The sequence below is a fragment of the Mastigoproctus giganteus genome, chromosome 10 (assembly GCF_048544385.1).
Source record: "Mastigoproctus giganteus isolate SK-2022 chromosome 10, ASM4854438v1, whole genome shotgun sequence".
Classification (NCBI taxonomy): Eukaryota; Metazoa; Arthropoda; class Arachnida; order Uropygi; family Thelyphonidae; genus Mastigoproctus; species Mastigoproctus giganteus.
The window spans coordinates 40,072,332-40,097,006 of record NC_143584.1 but is presented as its reverse complement, the minus strand read 5'-3'; the positions used below and the strand labels follow the sequence as shown (position 1 = coordinate 40,097,006).

The window sequence follows — 24,675 nt, the reverse complement described above, 5'->3', positions numbered from 1 at the left end:
TTAACAACCAAAGATTTAAAAAGGTGCTTAAATGACATTGAAAACGTTTTAAATTTTTTTAGTGAAAATGATCCTGATTTAGGAAGTATTATTGTTAAGTGATCAGTGTTAAATGCAATAACTCCGTATAGGCAATTGTTAAATGAAAGAGAAAAAGAGCATAAACAATCAACTTTAGACTCGTATTTTAAAATGTGATTTCACTTTGTATGTAAGTTGACTGTTTATTTAATAAAACTTTTCTTTGTCCGAAAAAAAAAGCTTTTCATTTTCTTTAAGTAGGAACGTATCCCTATTCTGGCCATAGTATTTTTACCTCTGAAAACGAAGTTTCGCTTAACGAAGTAATTTCGTGGAACGCATCCTATTCGTTATTCGAGGTATACCTGTACAGCAGACTCTTGATTAACCGTGATTGGATTAACCAAGAAGCGGATTAACTGGGACACTTCAAGACTCCAAATTATATATTAAAAAAAAAAAAAAAAAAACACAACCAGAAATCAAAAAATTCAAGAAATAACTAGAATAGGTATAAACAGATATTTTGCAAGCTGTAAATAAACAACAAGCGGAATTATAAGTCGCCACTGGGAGATTAGTGTACAAAAAAAAAAAAAAAAAAAAAAAAAAAAAGAGGAAAAAAAAAAAGACCAAATGTTTAGTTGTTTTAGTGTGTCGCATCGATTGTTGTGTTCTTTTGCAATGCAAAACGACAAATTTTGTTTCGTTATTTATGTCAGGGATGTCGGAATTTTTTTTATAGTAATTTTTTTTTTTTTTTTTGTTTAGAAATCGCGAAAATGATGGGTTAATGCAAAAGAGTTGCATTTTCAGTTAAACAAAAACTTGAAATTATTCAAAAGTCTGAAAACGGTGCATCTGTTAAATCTCTAAGGAATCATTATAATAAGGATGTATCAAAATGGCCAAACATTAACAAGTATCGCATGGAATTCAGATTTGTCAATAATAATATATTAGCAATATGTTATCAGTCATTCCCGAGCTACGTAAAACTCGACGAAGTAAGGAGTCCTGGAGCGTATCTCTTACATATGTCGGGGACTTTTGTATTAACTGGGAAATCGATTATCCGGGATTTGTTTTTTACCATCTATCCTGGAAAATCGAGAGTCGAGAGTCAGGACTGGAAAATCGAGAGTCTACTGTATATATCATCATTCAAGTATATGAGTTATTTCCTTCAAAATAACACTTAATTTATCTTTTTAAAGCTGTATAAACATCTGTTCAGACTAAGGCATTTGCTTCTTCATCTTTATATGATGGATGAAGCATTCTATATATATTATCATTAAGCAGTTGAATATGGTTTTTCACTTATCTAAGTGAGAAATTGGGAGACAGTTTTTTACTGGTTTCTTCTGCAGGGTCTAAATCTTTGGTAATAGCTTTTAGAAAGAAATAAAACTCAAACTATAATATATATCTCAAAACGCCACTGCACTTTGTTGCCAAGTCCCATTTGTTCACATTATTGTTTCACAATTATTGGAAAAAAAAAAATGCATTATAGTTTTTAAGAATACTTTTAATAATGCTCATACTAGGTAGGACATAACAGTCCTAATTTATCTTCAATGAGATTGAAAACTGAAATTCAGATAGATTTGTTAGTGATGTTTTCACAAAACTTAGTCCTTGAGTGAGTTTAATATATTCCTAACAGGAGTAACAAGTTTGACAGGTTTAAACAATGTGTAGAACAATGAACAAACATGCACATGGCATTATTCTTTTATTTGTTTTTGAACCTGTAAAGAAACCTACCAACAGCATCATCGATAGCAATGGGTGTGGCATCTTAAAATGATAACCTAAACTTCTTCAATGCATTTTTTTTTTTTTTTTTTTTAAAGATCAAACGACAATGCTTCTGCAGTAGTAATACTACTAGTTTGATATATATGTATAATTGTGGATGGGTGGCTCCTATACTAATGTCCATCTCCACCTGTGATACTGCCTTATTTACAAACTATGTAAAAAGGGCCTGAATATATGTTTTGTTATATTTGTGTAGCAAATGCATACATATACATACTAGTTTGATAGACTCAGTGGCATAACTATGCAAATGCAGTGCATTGGGGGCCCATGACAGAAAGGGGACCCACTGCCCTCCTGACTGAAAGAGAAAAAAATTTAATTGAGTAAAAATGTAAGTTTTTTATTTATGTTTATGATAAAATTTACTATGTCTACGAAAAATAATTTTTTTTACACGAAGCATGTTTATTGTTAGCTAGCTGCATGGCACAAGTGAAACTGCAGTGAATAGAGGTGAAATGGTATTAGCATAACTGCTGCTTCCAGGGCAATTCTTAAGGATTTGTGACTGCTGGGGCAAAAGTCAAATAGGGGGACCCAGTTATTGAGAGTAAGGGCCCATTTATTGGGGGTCATTATTATTGAGTATAGTATTACTATTACACCTATAATATTTCTGAGTATAACCGGGGAGACTATATGGTTGGGCCTGCGGGAACTTTAGCCCCCACAGTTTATATGTCAAAAAAGTCTGTGGTGTGATTTTGTATTAAAGAAATTAAATCCAACTCATTGGTCTAGTCCGCTTGCTTTTTTTTTTTTTTTTTTTTTAAGTTAGTTGTTGGCACATCGGCTTCAGTGGCCATAATACACTTCCCAAGGTTTTTGCAGTACTGTGATCCAAGCCCGCGGCAGGATTCGAACCCGCAACCTTTGGGTTGCCAGGCAGGCACTTTACCCACCCGACTAGCCCGGTCGGCTAGTCCGCTTGCATCTAGAATTGCTATAAAATTTAGATTTCGTGATTTGCTAATGGCATTAAATAAAATTATCATATAATCGTCAAAAAGTGATCAAAAGTAAGAAGCTGTCCGGATTAAAAATAATATTGAAAATTTTGATTTTGTGTTAACTACCGTACTAATAGAAAAAAATCTTGCCGAGTATTAATTCAACATTCAACGTCAAGCTGCAGTGGGCATAGACATCACATAATCAAGTGAAAAAATTAAGAAATGAATTTTAAAAGATCATCAAGGAAGCATAATCTATTGCACAGAAATGGGGTATACCTTCTCGATTTGCAAAGGAATGGAAGCGATTTGTTAAGAAACATTTTGATGAACTGGCAGAGGTCTACTGATTTTAAAATGCAGTACAGTCAGTTCTGCTATAAAGCAAATTTGCTCAAACGCGATTGATATATTAAGGAACAATGCAACTATAACACTTTTTTCGCATTGGCTCATGTGCAATTTTGTCTGTCAGTAATACCAGGTGAACGTAAACTGCGGCACCAAGCTGAATGTAGTGACCCGCGCAGCAATACATACAAGGTTACGAAGCTTAAAAAATGTCAAATGTGTGAGAGCTATATTTCCCATTTACTGTAACTGTATTAGTAGTAGTAGTGGCATGTGATGCAAGAAAGCAAGTGTATGAGCTTATGCAGCATCAGCCAATAAAAAAAAAAAAAAAAACACACCATTCCCTCCAGTTCCTCCTTAAATTTATTTAACCTATCAACTTCCACGACAGATGGAAGTTTGTTCCAGCAATTAAACACCCACTGGCTAAAGGCAAATTTCTGCACATCTATTCTACATCTGTCTTTTCTTAATTTGAATTTATGCCCCCTTAGGTTCATAATCTGAACAATCAGAAGGATCCTATCAGAATTCGGCGTGCTCAACCCATTCAAGGCCTTATACACCTCAATCAGATCACTGTGCAGGTGCCTAGTCTCCAGCCACTGCAATGTGCAGAACTTAAGCCTCTCTTGGTAAGAGGATCCCTTCATTCCCCTCACCAATCATGTTGCCCTTCTCTGTACATGCTTAAGCAAATCTACATCCTTCCTAAAATGAGGCCTCCAGACCTGTACGCAGTACTCAAGGCATGGCATAACCATTGCCTTATACAGAGGAGCAACACCTCCTTTTCCCTGATAGCAAAATTCCTATATATCACTGACAAAACCCCATGACCTGCCCTGGCAGCCTGTCTGCATTGCTCAGAAAACTTCATATCTGACTGCACAATTACTCCCAGATCTTTTTCCTTTTCTACCACCTTAAGCGTAGTACCACACAGTTGGTACGTTTCTCTGGGGTTACTTCTACCCATATGCAGTACTTTGCATTTGTCAAGGTTAAACTTCAGTTGCCACTTAGCCCAAGTGCCCAAATTTTCTAGCTCCTGTTGCAGTAGCACACCGCCATTACAGTCATTAACAATCCAACCAACCTTTGTATCATCTGCAAACTTTGACACTAAGCCTGATATACCTTCATCAATATCATTGATAAATATACAAAACAACAGTGGACCCAACGCCGAACCCTGTGGGAATCCACTAATAACATTAGTCCAAGTTGCAGCACCCATTAATTACCACCCTCTGACTTCTCCCACTCAACCATCCTTTTATCCATTGTAGGAACTTACCCTTAATACCATTCTGCTCCAATTTGTACAATAGTCTTCCATGCACAACAGTGTCATTATTTTACCCGGAACAGAAGTTAAACTAACTGGTCTGTAATTACTAGTGTCACCCTTCAATCCCCCTTTGTGAATTGTGGATACATTTGCACATCTCCAGTCCGTGGGGACCTCCCCTGAGTCCAAGGATGCTCTCATAATTATGGCTAAGGGGTTGCTTAGTTGTTTTGCAGCCTCCTTTAATATAACTGGATAGATCCCATCCGCCCCAGGTGCCTTTCTTATGTTTAACTTCAACAATTTCTCCTCCACTCTGCTCTCAGTTATTACAAAATCATTAAGCACCCTGCTACAATTTGATAACCTTTTGCCATTTTCAAACCTTAATAACTCCTCATGTGTGAATGTAGATACAAAATACTCATTCATTTTGTTTGCTATCTGAACAGGATCATCAACAGTCGAACCATCGATATCAAGTGGACCAATCAGATTCATCCCCTTCCTTTTAGAGTTTATATAAGTAAAGAAATCCTTGTTGTTTTTCTTAGCATCTTTTGCCAAAGATTATTCGTAATCTGCCTTCGCCTGCCTAACCTCTTTGTGACCTGATTACAGACTAGCTTATACCTGCCATAGGCTTCTGAGTCGCTTGATAATTTATATGCATCCCATGCATTTTTCTTCTCTGTCACGAGTCTCATTAGTTCATTTGACCATTTAGGCCTAAACCTTGAACAATATTTCTTAATAGGTATGAAACTTTTAGTAGCATCCACGATTAATTCCTTGAATGCTTCCCACTTAGAATTTACTGTTGGTAACATTGTCAGTTGATCCCATTGATTGAGAATTTAAAAACTCTCTGAAACAATAGTGGCTGGAGACACTATTGTCATTCTCTGTATTTACAAGGTTTTTTGTTCAAACAGAAATTTTGTGAGACAGGATAGTGAGTGGAGGAGCAAATTTCTGGAGGTCACTACCATAAAACAATAAAAATAATTTGCAGTTCCCAGTTTATTGGGCTTTTCTGTTAGCGTAGTCTAATTATAAATGGGTAATAAACTCGATCTTACTGCATTTGCAATAATAGCAATAGTTGGAATACTGTGGTTTTCATGCTATGTAAGATGTGTTCCCCCTTTCCTCTTAAATCATATGAAAAACATAAATTTTCAGAATCTTCTCTTTTGTGCGTGCCGTATTTGTCGTTATTGATTGCTTATCTTTTTTTTTACTGTTTTAAATTTTACAACCCAAAAAAAAAAAAAGTCTCTAAACATAAATATCAATTAGTATGTATATATTAAGTACTAATTAAGCTATATACATAAGCATACATAGTCTTCAATACAACTAAATGGGAAATATAGCTCTCATACACATTTGAAGTTTAACATGTTTACATGTAAGCTCGACGTAAGAGGTGATAATAGTGTGTTTCCAATAGAAACACACTATTATCACCTTACACATACACGAACCTCATGTATCTCTTACCTCAGTTCATCTGTGTGCATTATTCTATAAGTTTGTGTCTTGGACTGTTCTCCTGCATTTGTTAACTTTTCTTTATAAAAAGTATATCCATACAGCATCCCAGACATGGGTAAGTTTCCTGGTTCCAAAAAGTGAGTGCAAAAGGAAAGCATTAAGTATAGAAGAAAAACTTGAAATAATAAAATGTTTTGAAAGAAATCAGAGAACATGTGATATCACTAGAGCAACAGGCTTAAGTCAATCCACATTGCGCACCATCAGAGACAATGCCGCAAAAATAAAAGCTACATGTATAGCTGGAACAACTTCAAGTGCCGCAAAGTCAATTAGAACAAGACTTAAAGAAATAAAAAAAATCAAAAGGCTGCTTAAAAAAAAAAAAAAAAAAAAAAATCGGGAACAAGCTTTCTCACAGTGAAAGAGAAAACACTAACTATATATGAAGACCTTAAAAAGAAGTCACCAAATCCTACAGGTGGCCCCTTTTAATGCTAGTAGTGGCTTCAAACACTGCTACTCTTTTCACAATGTTAAGCTGTCTGGCGAAGCCGCAAGTGCAGATGAGCAAGCAACAAAGGCATTTCCACCTGTGGTACAGAAAATAATTGAAGGCGGTGACTACACATTGGATCAGGTTTTTTTCAACCTGGATGAAACAGGCCTCTAATGGAAACGTATGTCTTCAAGGATGCACATCTCTAAGGCAGAAGCACATGCCTCAGCGTTGGCGGAGAACATCACAGTTAAGGCTGCAAAAGATTGCTTAACTGTGATGTTCTCCGCCAACGCCAGTGGAGACTTGAAGTTAAAACCGGTAGTGGTTTATCAATCTGCAAGCTTTAAAAGGAATAGTGAAATCCAGCCTTGGTGTTTGCTTTAGGTCTAGCAAGAAAGGTTGGATGATTGGGCAAATATTCGCTGATATTTTAGTTGAAGCTTACCATGATGCTTTCAAGAATTATTGCAAGAAGAACTTAGATTTTAAAATTCTAATAATTCTTGATAACGCACCAAGCCATCCTCAGACAGTTGCTGAACTCTCTCTCTGAATATTAAATTCATCTTTTTACCTCCGAACACAATCTCTCTGCTACAGCCCCTACTAGGGTGTGAGAGCAGTATTTAAGGCTTACAATTTAAGGTGAATATTCAAGATGTTAATTGCTGCTACTGAAGGTGACAAGGCACAAATGGTTATGGAATTTTGGAAGAGATTTAACATCAAAGTTGCCATTGATATGACTGTAGATACCTGGAATTATGTTACAAAAGATTGCCTGAATCGTGTGTGGCAGACTCTTATCCTTCATTTAATTCGTGATTTTGAAGGCTTTGAACCTTCAGAGCAACTAAAACAAATCAAAACAGGCTGTGTTGCTCTTGCAAAAGAAGTTAGTTTCAAGTAAGTAGAAAATGAAGATGTGGAAGAGCTTCTAGAGTCTCACAATAGGATATATCTACTGAAGACTTGCAACAGCCAGTCAAGTGGAAAGTCAAGATGAGGATGATGACGAAGTCCAGCAGGCTGTCCCACGAGAACATAAAACAGCAGAGTTTTCAGCTGCTTTAAGGGGAATTGAAAAGCACCTGCAGTGGATTGAAGATAACAATTGTAATGCTGAACGTAGTAGGATAGTGCTTGGCAGCATTCGGACCCATACAGGCAGCTCCTGTATGAAAGGAGGAGGAGGCAGGAAAAGCAACAAAAGCTAGATAGCTATTTTAAACCAGTGCAGAAGAAAGAAAATCAGGACAGTGAATCACACCCTTCCACATAAGGGTAATCAGGGTAAGGAAATCAGGTGACAACTCAGCGTTGTTATGGGCCTATATGAGAGTTTGAAGGACAGGGTGATGCCCTCGAAAGATTTAAATTGAGGGGCCCATCGGGTTCTCAGCTGCCCACATCAACGCCAGAGCTTGCACTTGGTCATCACGCAACACAGCGGCAACCCCCAAGGCAGAATGCGCTGGTCCCACAGGAACTAGTAGTTGTTGGTGACTCTATTGCAGGGAAACGGGAAACATGCTTTGTAAAAAAGGATAGGTGGAACAGGACCAGGGTATGTCTGCCAGGGGCAAAGGTTGATGATGTTGTAGAGCAGATATCATCTTTTAAGGGCACAAAAGGTGATATAGTTGTACACGTTGGCACTAATGATATCAAGAGTAGGAGACCGGCAGAATTACTTAACAAGTACAGGTCATTGATGAAAAAAAGCCGTGAATTAGGGTTGAATTTGAAAGTGTCTGCAATTCTGCCCAGACACAATAGGAGGGAGTATATGATGAGAGCCTTGTCGATCAATTCGGCCATGGAAAGATTGAGCCTTGCACAAAGTATAGAATTTTTTTCAGCCTGGACTGTACTTGTTAACAGGAGAGACTGCTTCTACAGGGATGGGATACACTTAAATAGAAAGGGTGCAAGAATATTTGCTGATGCTATCGAGGCAGTGTTGGGTGGGTCGGAAAACTGATAGCCTGGGGGGATACAAGGACTAATAGTTTAACAGTAGCCGTAGGCAGAGGTGAAGGTGATTCTTGCACAACTTCTATTAGAATAAGTAGCGACCTGGAGCGAGGGGTGTTGGGGGTTTCAGGGACGGGTGGCAGTCATCGTGAAACAGGTGGGTATATGGGATGTGTTAGAGTAACTAAGAATAAGAATAGGTGCATGTATACTTGCATGTATACCAATACTAGCCGTATAGTAAATAAATTTGATGAATTTGAAGTGTTGGTCAAGACATCAAAGGTGGATATTGTTGGAATATCAGAGATGTGGTGTCACACAGATATAAGGAATGCCGAACTGGAATTTGGGGAGTACAATGCGTACAGAAAGGATAGACAGGATAGGAAGGGAGGAGGTGTTATGCTGTTAATTAAGAAAAACATAAAATCAAAAGAAGTGCATCCAGTTGATATAGATGAACAGTGCAGTGTTGAGTCAGTTTGGTGTGACATAAGCACTGCGAAAGCAAAAATAAGAGTAGGAGTGTGTTATAGGCCTAATGACTTGAATGAGTACAATGAACAATTGTACAGAGAAATAGAGTGGGCTAGTAAATCGGAATGTCTTATAATGGGGGATTTTAACTTCCCAGATATTGACTGGAACTTGTGGGTTGGGCACTCACACACTAGTCAGACTTTTGTGGATTTATTGGATGATTGTTTTCTGCAGCAGCATGTTCGAGAGGCAACCAGAGAAAGTAATACTCTTGATCTGGTTATCAGCAGTGATCATTCATGTATTAGGAATTTGCAGATAAAAGAACCACTAGGTGGCAGTGATCACAGTGTACTGATGTGGGATTTACTTAAAGATTTAATTACCATCAGGGGTAAAAGGAAGGGTTTTTGCTTCCGTAAAGGCGAGTACAGTGGTCTCCGATAGTTTTTAAATTCTGTACAGTGGGATCAACTGACGATGTTACCAACAGTAAATTCTAAGTGGGAAGCATTCAAGGAATTAATCGTGGAAGCTACTAAGTTTCATACCTATTAAGAAATATTGTTCAAGGTTTAGGCCTAAATGGTTGTCAAATGAACTAATGAGACTCGTAACAGAGAAGAAAAATGCATGGGATGCATATAAATTTTCAAGCGACTCAGAAGCCTATGGCAGATATAAGTTAATCTCTAATCAGGTCACAAAGAAGGTTCGGCAGGCGAAGGCAGATTACGAGAAATCCTTGGCAAACGATGCTAAGAAAAACAGCAAGGATTTCTTTACTTATATAAACTCTAAAAGGAAGGGGGATGAATCTGATTGGTCCACTTGACATCGATGGTTCGACTGTTGATGATCCTGCTCAGATAGCAAACAAACTGAATGAGTATTTTGCATCTACATTCACACGTGAGGAATTATTAAGGTTTGAAAATGGCAGAAGGTTATCAAATTGTAGCAGGGTGCTTAATGATTTTGTAATAACTGAGAGCAGAGTGGAGGAGAAATTGTTGAAGTTAAACATAAGAAAGGCACCTGGGGTGGATGAGATCTATCCAGTTATATTAAAGGAGGCGGCAAAGCAACTAAGCAAACCCTTAGCCATAATTATGAGAGCATCCTTGGACTCAGGGGGGGTTCCCACGGCCTGGAGACGTGCAAATGTATCCCCAATTCACAAAGGGGGATCGAAGGGTGACACGAGTAATTACAGACCAGTTAGTTTAACTTCTGTTCCGGGTAAAATAATGGAGTTGCTGGTTAAAGATGCATTGCAGGATCATCTAGACAAGACTGCAGCAATAATTCAGACACAGCATGGGTTTGTTAAGGGAAAGTCTTGTCTGACAAATTTGATAGGATATTATGATGTGGTTACAAAGGAACTGGATGCAAAAAATAATTTTGATATCATATATTTGGATTTCAGGAAAGCTTTTGACACTGTTGCGCATGGAAGACTATTGTACAAATTGGAGAAGAATGGTATAAAGGGTAAGTTGCTACAATGGATAAAAGGATGGTTAAGTGCGAGAAGACAGAGGGTGGTAATCAATGGGTGCTGCTCTTCTTGGACTAATGTTATTAGTGGAGTCCCACGGGGTTCGGTGTTGGTTCCACTGTTGTTTTGTATATTTATCAATGATATTGATGAAGGTATATCAGGCTTAGTGTCGAAGTTTGCCGATGATACAAAGGTTGGCAGGGTTGTTAATGACAGTAATGGCAGTGTGCTACTGCAACAGGATCTAGATAATTTGGGCAGATGGGCTAAGAAGTGGCAACTGAAGTTTAACCTTGACAAATGCAAAGTACTGCATATGGGTAAAGTAACCCCAGAGAAACATACCAACTGTGTGGTACTACACTTAAGGTGGTAGAAAATGAAAAAAACCTGGGAGTAATTGTGCAGGCAGATATGAAGTTTTCTGAGCAATGCAGACAGGCTGCCAGGGCAGGTCATGGGGTTTTGTCAATGATATATAGGAATTTTGCTAGCAGGGAAAAGGAGGTGATTATCCCTCTGTATAAGGCAATGGTCAGGCCACGCCTTGAGTACTGCGTACAGGTCTGGAGGCCTAATTTTATAAGAATGTAGATTTACTTGAGCGTGTACAATAAAGGGCAACAAGACTGGTGGGGGAATGAAGGGATCCTCTTATCAAGAGATGCTTAAGTTCTGCAAATTGCAGTGGCTGGAGACTAGGCACCTGCGCGGTGATCTGATTGAGGTGTATAAGGCCTTGAATGGGTTCAGCAAGCTGAATTCTGATGGGATCCTTCCACTTGTTCAGATTACGAACCTAAGGGAGCATAAATTCAAATTAAGAAAGGACAGATGTAGAACAGATGTGCGGAAATTTGCCTTTAGCCAGCAGGTGGTTAATTGGTGGAACAAACTTCCATCTGTCGTTGTGGAAGTTGATAGGTTGAATAAATTTAAGGAGGAACTGGACAGGCATTTGGAGGGAATGGTGTGATTTTTTTTTTTTTTTTGGCTGATGCTGCATAAGCTCATACATTTGGTTTCTTGCATCACATGCCACTACTACAACATCGGTTATTACAACATTTCATCCTAAGAATGATAACCCTCCTTCTACCTCTTTGCTATAACTCTCCAGCTACAGCCCTTCACCACACCCACTTCAAACAAGCAAACTTCATATCTTGTCAAGGTAAAGTGCTATATTAACTGTAATATTTATTTATTAGGAATTTAAGATGTTTAAACCTGTGTTAACAATTTTATTGGGTTTATCTTTTTTTTAGTGTTTTACTTATGACTGAACATTTTTTTTGAGTGCTCTGTCCCTATCCCTATTTTCCCCATAAGCCCTGGTTTCGATTTTCTCATATCAAAAAGTTTTTGATATGCGAAATACCATTACGGAGATTTTTAGGAACACACGTTTCGCATTGTAGCAGAACTGACTGTACTGCTGTTTAAAATAAATGTTTTTTTTTTTCGTGTAATTGACTTAATGACTACTCAACTGCGCAAAATGTTTCAAGTACAGTCAGTCCTCGTATAACATGTGTTTACACTACACAAATTCGATCATACGCGATTTATAAATAGGGGAACGATATCGTATATAACACAAACCGAATTCGCTTATGTATGATTCACCTTTGTATTTACAAGAAATGGCAGTTGAATGCGGAATCACTCCAACTGAATGCAATACAATAGAAATGAAGAGAAGATTCTAAAATGTATTTTTTTTTTATATCAAAGGGGAAATAATAACATAAAAACCCACACAATTCCAGCTATCGTATTATTGCAAATGCAATTAGATCAAATTTACTATCCGTTTATAAGATTCCACTAGCAGAAACACAACTGGAAATTGTTTTTATTGTTTAATGGTAGTGACCTCCAGAAATGTGCTTTAGTAAAATGTGAGCTAGTGTTAATAGTATGTCTCTGCCTTCATGTGTATCAAGTGTGCCTCCTCCTCACATTGTAACTGTGCTTTATTCCCTAAAAATGAGTAAAATACTTAAAGGAAGCATCCTGGTGAAGAAACTATAGATTCAGAGAGAAAAAGAAAAGCAATATCGATAGACAGAGGCGGACTGGGTCAAAAATTCTTACCCGGGAAAATTTGTGGCTGCCTTATACTAGCGTTTAGGGCCAAAATCACACCGGGTTCTATCGTCTTCTGGCCTCCGGCCCACCAGGGTTTCCCCAGTAAGGCTTATGGCCAGTCTGCCTCTGTCGATAGAGAAAAAAATATGAAATTGTCAAATGCTTTGAGCGAAATGAAAGAACATGTGATATTGCACGTGCTACAGGCCTAAACGAGGCAATGGCAAGAATTAGAAATAATGTAGAGAAAATAAAAACAACTTTCATAGCAGGAACAACTCAAAGTGTTTTTTTTTGGCTGATGCTATATAAGCTCACTTTCTTGCATCACGTAACTATGCTAATGCTAAAAATCCATTAGACCAAGACAAAGAATTGGAGAGATGGAACGGGTCAAAAATTCTTACCCGGGAAAATTTGTGGCTGCCTTATACTAGCGTTTAGGGCCAAAATCACACCGGGTTCTATCGTCTTCTGGCCTCCGGCCCACCAGGGTTTCCCCAGTAAGGCTTATGGCCAGTCTGCCTCTGTCGATAGAGAAAAAAATATGAAATTGTCAAATGCTTTGAGCGAAATGAAAGAACATGTGATATTGCACGTGCTACAGGCCTAAACGAGGCAATGGCAAGAATTAGAAATAATGTAGAGAAAATAAAAACAACTTTCATAGCAGGAACAACTCAAACTTTTTTTGGCTGATGCTATATAAGCTCACTTTCTTGCATCACGTAACTATGCTAATGCTAAAAATCCATTAGACCAAGACAAAGAATTGGAGAGATGGAACGGCTGTCGTCTGTTTGGATAGAAGATCAAACAAAGAACAAGTTTGCTTATGATAGAAGCAAAAGCATTAGCAATATTTTATTACACAATAGTTGTAATAAAATACATAAGTATTTTATTATGATTATTTATTGTGTTTGGTAATTTTTGGTTACAAATGTGTTCAGTCTTGGGTGGTCGGCACCTAACTCTTTTTTTTAACCCTCATAGGACCTGTTATTTATATTGCACGATTTTGCATTGCATGAGGGTTCTAGGAACACAACTATTGTGCTATATGAGGACTGACTGTACAGGTAACCCTTATATAACACAGTAGTTGTTGTGTAGTGCGAAACTGTGCTATATGGGAATAAGAAGCAGTATAAAAAGGAGGGCAAAATTCTAAGAGCTAACAAAAATACACCATTTTGTTAATAAATGGGATTCAAGCACTAAATACATTTTCTGACTTGTTTGCATTTCTTACTCCAACTCAATTAATCCAAATGGATGAAAATTCCATTATAAAAAAATGCAGAGAAGAGGCAAAAAAAAATTTCAAGTGACTTTTCAGAATCATTTTCAGTGCAATAACTACTTTGCATCAAGTCATTAAAAAGTGAAACTGAAAAAATTAAAATTACAGTGAATCTTCTCCTAATGGACACCTCTCTTTAACGGACATCTCTCTACAACGGACATTTTCAAATTCCCCAACTCACTTCTGTTGGTTTTAACGTGTTTCCAGCTTCTGTCTAGCGGACATCCTCTGTAACGGACACGGACAGGCAATTTGCACTGTTTCGTTTAGATTAGCACTTAATTTGATCTCCCCATAACGGACAGCGAGCGAGTTCACGGCCCTTTTTCTAGGAACGTTTCTCCACGTATTGCCTCAATCGTGTGTTTATTTTCTACTTCCGATTCTCTGAATTTTATCAGGGTTTACGTCGCGGTTCTAAACCCTTTTTCAAGAATTTTAAGGCACGTGTAAAACTTCTGATGAATTCGGTGTGTGCAGGGGGGGGGGGAATTTATCGGCCTTTCGTCTTTTGAGTTTCAGTTTTCAGTTTTGTTCAGTGTCATGTGAAGTGCACAATGACTTCTTGTAAACATTTAAGTTTAAAAGATAAAGTGGAACTCATTAATGCATATGATCGGCAAAAAAATAGTGTTCGCAATCTCGCTGCAAAATTCAAAATCGGGAAGATGCAGGTAAGCGACATCCTAAAGAAAAAAAAATTAACTGCTCAAACAATTTTGGCAACATGTAAATGATCAGGTTCAGAAATCATTCCCGAAAACTGTTGGACTTCAAATTTGTTGCAAATGTGCTAAAAAAATTCCCATTAATGGGCCTATTATTAGGGAAAAGGCTTTGGAGGTTGCGAAATCTATGGGAGTAAATGAGTTCAAAGCTTCTGTAGGATGGGTAGACAAGTTCAAAACTCGATTTAAAATTTCTTGGAAAACCGTAAGTGGTGAAGGTGGATCTGTTGATACTGGGGTTGTAACAGAGTGGACCGTCAAATTGGAAGATTTATGTCGTGATTTTGAAGCTAAGGATATTTACAACTGTGATGTGACGAAACAGGGTTGTTTTTTAAAGCTCTTCCTGAAAAAACAATGAGTCTAAAAAACGAAAAGTGCCAGGATGGAAAAATTTCTAAGGAACGCTTGACTGTACTATTGGGTACAAATATGCTGGGAGACTTTGAACAACTTCTTGTTATAGGAAAACCACAAAATCCTCGTTGTTTCAATGGCATAAAGTTGAATCTTTTGAATGTTGACTGGAAGTCTAATAAAAAAGCGTGGATGACACGAGATATCATGAGCAAATGGATAAGTCACTTTAACCAAAACATGATTCGTCAAAACAGAAAAATGATTCTTTTCATGGATAATGCTGCATCTCACCCGCACATTGAATTGTCTAACATTCAAATCGTTTTTCTGCCACCAAACACATCTGCAGAGTGTCAGCCCTTGGATCAAGGGATAATAAAAAAATTTAAACTTCACTACAGAAAACGTGTTTTAAGACATCTCATTGCAAACATGAACGATGTAACATGTGCGAGTGACCTTGCAAAGAAAATCAGCATCTTAGATGCGATTCAATGGATTTCCTCTTCAGTAAACGCAATTAGAAAACAAACTGTCGTGAACTGTTTTGTAAAGTCTGGCTTCTCAAACGCAAAAATTGAAGTTGTGAGCAGCAATGTGGAGCACCAAGAAGAACAAGGACTTCAACATCTATTGATAATGTACGATACTTCCGCTACAAGTGATCCTGGCTACAAAGATATAGACTCGAACCTCACTACAGAAGATGGTGCTCTAAATATCAACGACATTATCATTGATATTTTTCAAGAAGTTCCTCACGAGGATGAAGAAATGGAAGGAAGTCATTCTGTCGAAGAACATATTAACGACGAACCACCGATGAAAATAGAAGAAGCGCTCATACAAATCAATCATTTAAAAATGTTTTTCGCCGCTGAAGAAGATACTGAAAGACTTTCGATGGTTTCTTCACTCCAAATAAATGTTGAAAACAAAATTATCAGCCGGAAGAAGGTGCAGAAGAAAATAAGTGATTACTGTATGTATTTTTCTTAAGATAAAGTCATAATATGCATAGCACAATTGTATGTATATTATTTACAAAAATATTGTGCAAAATCTGTATATAATTTAATTTTACATTAAACGTTTAAATAACGATTTTTCTTTATCTCTTGTGTATGTAATTGTATATTATTTACAAAAATATTGTTCAAAATCTGTATATATTTTAATTTAATTTTACATTAAACGTTTAATGATTTTTCTTTCTTTCTTTTTTTTTTCTTCCTCAGACTTCTTGTTAGCGGACACTTCTCTCTAACGGACAGATTTTCGTTCCCCATGGCTGTCCGTTAAAGGGAATGTAAAACTGTATTCGCATTTTCAGAACTAGTCATATTAAAATACTATGTGTGAGTGCTAGTTTTTCGGAAGTGTGCTCCTTATTGATATTATTTTTGACAATTTAGGTTATTGTAGAATGCTCTTTCTCAAAATTAATTAAGAATTATTTGAAAAACACCATGGGATAACAACGTATCTATCAGCACTATACTTCTGGTGTTCCATGCTTAAAAACTTCTTTGTGCACAAATATTGATGCAAAATATTTAGTTTGGTATTTAGAACAACTTAAAGGTCATTTAGAGGAAAGAATACAAAACTTTCCACTCGGAAATCAGCTACCTGTCCCCGTTAGAAGTCCTGAATTTTTGTTGTTGTTGTTATTTGGTTTTTAGGAGCATTAGCAACTAAGGCCATATTGCTCTGGGGATATGCGGTGGTCATTCTCTGACCTTTCCGCATCCTCCGTATTTGGTAGTCACGGGCTCGAACCCTGGTCTAATCAAGAAGCGTGTGCTACGCACTGCTGCTGCCCACTCGGCTACGGAGGTGCCTGAGATTTTGATTTGGTTAAATTTCAAAACATTGATTTAAATTCAAAATCAGGACTAAGATTCTCTACAAGAGAAAATCACAACAGTATAGCATCTGTCCGATTTTACGAATATTACTGGGTCTCAATCACATAAGTTTTCAGTCCAACATGCTTAAACAAGATATATGACAACAAAATAAAATAAAAATTGCACTACCAATCTTGACCAATTGGCTGCAGGCTTTCGTAGCCAAGTGGTCAGAAGTGGGAGTGCAGTAGCACACGCTCTTTGAGTAGACTGGGGTTCAAGCCCAGTCTATTGACTGCTAAATACGGTCAATCTGCCAACCCGCACTAGACCAGCATGGCAGATTATGGATCATTTCCCTCAACATGAATCATTGAGGTTTTCATCCTGCAGTGGATTGAGTTGCTGCAGTTTACCTTTATGACAATCCATATATTACTCAGAGCCTTAGCTTCGTGTATTGTTTAAAAACAACTAAGTGTGGATTGTGTGCGGCGATTTTGCCAGCTCAGCCAATAAGGAGCATTATTGATAAGAGTAACATTTTAATCATAATGCGCAACTCAATGTTGAAATACTCAATTGTGCCCATGATTCTCGCCATCTCTCATGGTTGGAGGCTCTCCATATTAGCTGTGGCTGGTCCCACCATTAATCATAATACTGGGACTCACATACATCCTATTATGGAGGCTGTTATTCTATAGCATGAGAGAAATGGCAAGTTAACAACAGGGCCAGCATGCACCACACCATTTCTGCAGAGTCTGATGGTTAATGTCTTCTCTCTTTCCTTCCTTTTCCCTCCATTCTTTTTTTCACTGCACACGATCCACGCCTGTTTTAAAGAATGCATAAGGCTAAGCCTCTGTATAATATAAGGATTTGTTGTTGTATACCTTGTTTAAGTTGACAAAGAGGCACATTGCTTTGAAAGTGTTTCTTATATCTGTGGTGTCACACAGATATAAGAAATGCAGAACTGGAATTTGGGGAGTACAATGTGTACAGAAAGGATAGACAGGATAGGAAGGGAGGAGGGGTTATGCTATTAATTAAGAAACACATAAAATCCAAGGAAGTGAAGCCAGTCGACATCGCTGGACAGTGCAGTGTCGAGTCAGTTTGGTGTGACATAAGCATTGGGAGATCAAAATTGAGAGTAGGAGTCTATAGGCCTAATGACTCTGATGAGTATAATAAGAAACTGTTCGGAGAAATAGAGTGGGCCAGTAAATCAGAGAGTCTTATAATGGGGGATTTTAATTTCCCAGATATTGACTGGAATTTGGGGGCTGGTCACTCACACAGTAGCAAGGCTTTTGTGGATTTATTGGATGATTGTTTTCTACATCAGCATGTTCGGGAGGCAACTAGAGGGAGTAATACTCTTGATTTGATTATCAGTAGTGATTCTTCATGCATTCAGAATCTGCAGATAAATGAACCACTTGGTGGCAGTGATCACAGTGTGCTGAAGTGGGAGTTACTCAAAGAGGTAACTACCATTAGGGGTAAAGGGAAGGGGTATTGCTTTCGTAAAGGCGACTACAATGGACTGAGACAGTATTTAAATTCTATACAGTGGGATCAACTGATGATATTGCCAACAGCAAATTCAAAATGGGAAGCATTCAAAGAACTTATCGTGGAAGCTACTAGGCTTTACATACCAACTAAGAAATATTGTTCAAGGTTTAGGCCTAAATGGTTGTCAGATGAACTAATGAGGCATATGGCAGAGAAGAAAAATGCATGGGATACATACAAATTAACACGTGACACGGATGCCTATGATAGATACAAGTTGATCTGTAACCAAGTTACAAAGGAGGTTAGGCAGGCGAAGGCAGATTACGAGAGATCCTTGGCAAGGGATGCGAAGAAAAACAGCAAAGAGTTCTTTACTTATGTAAACTCTAGAAGGAAGGGGATGAATCAGATTGGTCCACTTGAGATCGATGGGTCAACTGTTGATGATCCTGCTCGGGTAGCTAACAAACTAAATGAATATTTTGCATCGACATTCACACATGAGGAGTTATTCAGCGAGGGGAATGCCAGAGGTGTATTCAACTCTAGCAGTAAGCTAGAGAATCTTGTAATAACTGAGAGCAAAGTGGAGGAGAAATTGTTGAAGATAAACACAAGAAAGGCACCTGGGGTGGATGGGATCTATCCAGTTATATTAAAGGAGGCAGCAAAGGAGGTAAGCAAACCCTTAGCCATAATTATGAGAGCTTCCTTGGACTCAGGGGAGGTACCCATTGACTGGAGATGTGCAAATGTGACCCCAATTCACAAAGGGGGATCAAAGGCTGACACAAGTAATTATAGACCTGTGAGTTTAACTTCTGTTCCCGGAAAATTAATGGAGGCACTGGTGAAAGAAGCACTGCAGGATCATCTAGACAAGACTTCAGTTATAGCTAGGACACAGCATGGTTTTGTTAAGGGGAAGTCTTGCCTGACCAATTTGATTGGATACTATGATGCAGTCACAAAAGAACTGGATGCAGGGAATAACTTTGATATTATATACTTGGATCTTAGAAAGGCTTTTGATACTGTTGCACATGGAAGACTGCTGCACAAATTGGAGCAGTGTGGCATTGGAGGCAAATTGCTGCTATGGATAAAGGGGTGGTTGAGGGGGAGAAGACAGAGAGTGGTAATCAATGGACACTGCTCATCGTGGACTAATGTTATTAGTGGAGTCCCTCAGGGTTCAGTATTGGGGCCTTTATTGTTTTCTGTATTTATAAATGATATTGATGATGGTATATCAGGCTTAATGTCCAAGTTTGCAGACGATACAAAGGTTGGCAGGGTTGTCAAGGACACTACTGACACTATGCTGCTGCAACAGGATTTGGAAAGGTTGAGCAGATGGGCTTCGAGGTGGCAAATGAAGTTTAACATTGACAAATGTAAAGTACTACATATGGGAAACAGCAACCCCAGAGCAACGTATCAACTCTGTGGTACTACACTGACAGTGGTAGAGAATGAAAGGGACCTGGGGGTGGTGGTGCAGGCAGATATGAAGTTCTCTGAGCAGTGCAGACGAGCTGCAAGAGTAGCTCATGGTGTATTGTCAATGATATATAGAAATTTTTCTAGCAGGGATAAGGAGGTGATTATTCCCTTGTATAAGGCAATGGTCAGGCCACACCTAGAGTACTGTATACAGGCCTGGAGGCCTCATTTCAGGAAGGATGTAGAGCTGCTGGAACGAGTACAGAGAAGGGCAACTAGATTGGTGAATGGGACAAAGGGGTTCTCTTACGAAGAAAGGCTTAAGTTTTGCAAATTACAGTGTCTGGAAACTAGGCACCAGCGGGGTGATCTGATAGAGGTGTACAAAGCCTTGAATGGTTTGAGCATGCTCAATGCTGATGGGATTCTTCCTCTAGCTCAGAAAAATCACCTGAGAGGGCATAAATTCAAATTGAGGAAAGACAGATGTAGGATAGATGTGCGGAAATTTGCCTTTAGCCAGCGGGTGGTTGGTGGGTGGAACAGACTTCCATCCCTTGTCGTGGAAGTTGATAGCCTAAATAAGTTTAAGGCTCAGCTGGACAGGTATTTCGAACGAACAGAGGGGTGAAGTGGAAGTGGTTATTTTTATTTATTTATGTTACTTTTTTTTTTTTTTTTTTTTTTTTTGGCTGATGCTGCATAAGCTTGCTTTCTTGCATCAAATGCCTCTACTAATGCTAATGCTAATGCTAAGTCTGAAAGCTCCTTGATATATATATTTTATCATTTTTATTCTTTTGTACAAATAGTTTATTTTTGCCATATATTTATTGATTGTATATTTAATTTCAGTTTAATTATATATAGTATTTTATTTTGCCTTAATACTTCCATGTAATTTAATTTATTCACTTATTTTAATAAGTTCAATTTAACTTGTTTGTCAGTTGAAGCAGTATTTATTTTAACAGAATGTTTGTTAATAAAATATCTTATTTTTAATAATCAAATAAGAAAATGACATTACTAAAATTACAGAAAGTGTTAAAAATTCAAAAACACTTTCTGGTGCACTCTGTTCATTCCAAGTCCTGTTTAAATCTCTTTGCTGTTAGTACTTCCTTTTAGATATTAGTAAAATTTCACCAAATATTCCACTTTTACAGGAAGTCATGCAAACCCCCCACAAAAATTAATAAGATTATAAGGAGATCAAGTGTTCAATCTCCTTTTTCTTGATACTCCACTCTGTAGGCTACTATAACAGAAGCAATATCAGCTTATATGCAAGTTTTTTTAAAGAAATCCTACATGCATTCAGGTTGTTCAGAAAACAATGCCTGAGATTGTATCCTATAGAGTCACCTTCCAATGCTGAGAGCAAGCTGCTTTTGATTTAACATTTTTTTTTAATAAGAAAAATCGACACAATGGGATATATAGCTTGGAATCATTTTGATTACTGACATCTGTAACAATCAAATGAGTTTTTCAGAGCCATCACTATATTTTCTTTCCCTCTTTGTGCAATTTCACTATTAAATGCCTACTATTTTCAGTAGTAGGCATTTAATACAATTTAATGCAATACCTATATACAAATATATAGGTATTGCATTTCTTTCTAATCAGTGCATATTGTCTCTATGCTTATTTGTTTTCACTATCTTATTACTTTGCATTTTACATTACTAAAATTACATGAAAAAAATAATTGTTTCAGTCATTTTGATAGACAGGTAGACCTAAAATCGCCCTTCCCTCCACTCCCAATGAACAATTGTACAAATAGTATAACAGGAAACTGTTTTGTTTATCTCTTATCAAATATTTATCAAAGAACTTATCTTGGAAGCTACTAGGCTTTACATACCAACTAAGAAATATTGTTCAAGGTTTAGGCCAAAATGGATGTCAGATGAACTAATGAGGCATATGGCAGAGAAGAAAAATGCATGGGATACTTACAAATTAACACATGACACAGATGCCTATGATAGATACAAGTTGATATGCAACCAAGTTACAAAGGAGGTTAGGCAGGCGAAGGCAGATTACGAGAAAACCTTGGCAAACGATGCTAAGAAAAACAGCAAAGAGTTCTTTACTTATGTAAACTCTAGAAGGAAGGCGATGAATCAGATTGGTCCACTTGATATTGATGGGTCAACTGTTGATGATCCTGCTCAGGTAGCTAACAAACTAAATGAATATTTTGCATTGACATTCACACATGAGGAGTTATTCAGCAAGGGGAATGCCAGAGGTGTATTCAACTCTAGCAGTAAGCTAGAGAATCTTGAAATAACTGGGAGTAAAGTGGAGGAGAAACTGTTGAAGATAAACACAAGAAAGGCACCCGGGGTGGATGGGATCTATCCAGTTATATTAAAGGAGGCAGCAAAGGAAGTAAGCAAACCCTTAGCCATAATTATGAGAGCTTCCTTGGACTCAGGGGAGGTACCCATAGACTGGAAATGTGCAAATGTGACCCCAATTCACAAAGGAGGATCAAAGGCTGACACAAGTAATTATAGACCTGTGAGCTTAACTTCTGTTCCAGGAAAATTAATGGAGGCACTGGTTAAAGAAGCACTGCAGGATCATTTAGACAAGACTTCAGTTATAGCTCAGACACAGCATGGTTTTGTTAAGGGGAAGTCTTGCCTGACCAACTTGATTGGATACTATGATGCAGTCACAAAAGAACTGGATGCAGGGAATAACTTTGATATTATATACTTGGATCTTAGAAAGGCTTTTGATACTGTTGCACATGGAAGACTGCTACACAAATTGGAGCAGTGTGACATTGGAGGCAAATTGCTGCTATGGATAAAGGGGTGGTTGAGGGGGAGAAGACAGAGAGTGGTAATCAATGGACACTGCTCATCGTGGACTAATGTTATTAGTGGAGTCCCTCAGGGCTCAGTGTTGGGTCAATTATTGTTTTCTGTATTTATAAATGATATTGATGATGGTATATCAAGCTTAATGTCCAAGTTTGCAGATGATACAAAGGTTGGCAGGGTTGTCAAGGACACTACTGACACTATGCTGCTGCAACAGGATCTGGAAAGGTTGAGCAGATGGGCTGAGAGGTGGCAAATGAAGTTTAACATTGACAAATGTAAAGTACTACACATGGGAAAAAGCAACCCCAGAGCAACGTATCAACTCTGTGGTACTACACTGACAGCGGTAGAGAATGAAAGGGACTTGGGGGTGATTGTGCAGGCAGATATGAAGTTCTCTGAGCAGTGCAGACGGGCTGCAAGAGTAGCTCATGGAGTATTGTCAATGATATACAGGAATTTTTCCAGCAGTGATAAGGAGGTGATTATTCCATTGTATAAGGCAATGGTCAGGCCACACCTAGAGTACTGTATACAGGTCTGGAGGCCTCATTTCAAGAAGGATGTAGAGCTGCTGGAATGAGTACAGAGAAGGGCAACAAGATTAGTGAATGGAACAAAGGGGTGCTCTTACGAAGAAAGGCTTAAGTTTTGCAAATTACAGTGTCTGGAGACTAGGCACCAGCGAGGTGATCTGATAGAGGTGTATAAAGCCTTGAATGGTTTAAGCATGCTCAATGCTGATGGGATTCTTCCTCTAGCTCAGAAAAATCACCTGAGAGGGCATAAATTCAAATTGAGGAAAGACAGATGTAGGATAGACGTGCGGAAATTTGCCTTTAGCCAGCAGGTGGTTGGTTGGTGGAACAGACTGCCATCCCTTGTGGTGGAGGTTGATAGCCTAAATAAGTTTAAGGCTCAGCTGGACAGGTATTTTGAACGAACAGAGGGGTGAAGTGGAAGTGGTTCTTTTTTTTTTTTTTTTTGGCTGATGCTGCATAAGCTTGCTTTCTTGCATAAAATGCCTCTACTAATGCTAATGCTATTTGACTTTTGCCAAATTTTTATATATTTTGTGTTTAAACTTGGCTTGGCAAAGTAATATTGAAAACAGGAGAAAAATTCCTGAGCCTCACGGTTAATCTTTTTCTTAAATAGTGACAATTTACATGCACAAAAACATTTAATTCTATACTACTAAAGTAAAATTTCACAACTGTAATGAAATATATACTTTTACAGATGCTAGTTTATATTTAATATAGGCTTCTGTATCACCTGATAATTTATATGCATCCCAAGCATTTTTCTTCTCAACCACAAGTTGCAACAGGTCATCTGACATCCATTTAGGTCTAAGCCTTGAACAGTATACATGAAAAGCTTAGTGGCTTCTATAATTACTTTCCTGAATGCTTCCATCATATAGAATTTAAAAATAGTCTGAGACGGTTGTAGTCACCTTTACAAAAGCAAAAGCCTTTCCCTTTGCCCTTGACAGCAGTTATCTCTAAGTAAATCCCACATCAGCACACTGTGATCGCTGCCACCCAGAGGGTCTTTCACCTGCAGATTTTTCACATATGGCTTGTACATAGAGCAGCCTGACTATTACATCAGCAAAAACAAAACTTTGTTTTTATCTGAAGATTTCATTTCCTCATTGACTTCCTTAAAAAGTTTTAATTTTTTAAGCCCTCCAATTTTTTAATTACTTTTTTCACCTCCTGAAGCACATTCAGTATCATTTTCTCTAAAATGATGTGTATAAATATAGTGATTCCAAAATGCATAGCACCTATTTTGGAAAATCATGCATTTTGTATTATTAGCGATCAGTGTTGTTGTTGGATTCCACTTCCCCCCATGGTGTAAACAAAATGGATTACATGTGCACTTGTAGCTTACAAGTACATTAATCCCCAAGACTGCCCATAATATTCTTGGTGAAGAATAGAAATATACAGTATAATGATACTATATGCAATACACTAACAAATTTTTATGAGTCGTGAGACCCAATTCAGACTTCAAATTTCACTGTAGACATATTTTGAGGTGCCTTTGTAG

General features: G+C 37.8%; 1 protein-coding gene across 1 annotated transcript in view; it reads right to left on the bottom strand.

The window, feature by feature from the left end:
- The window catches only part of LOC150078994 (importin-13-like), a 190,235-nt gene that overhangs the window by 71,687 nt on the left and 93,873 nt on the right, over window positions 1-24,675 (bottom strand). The window lies entirely within an intron of this gene.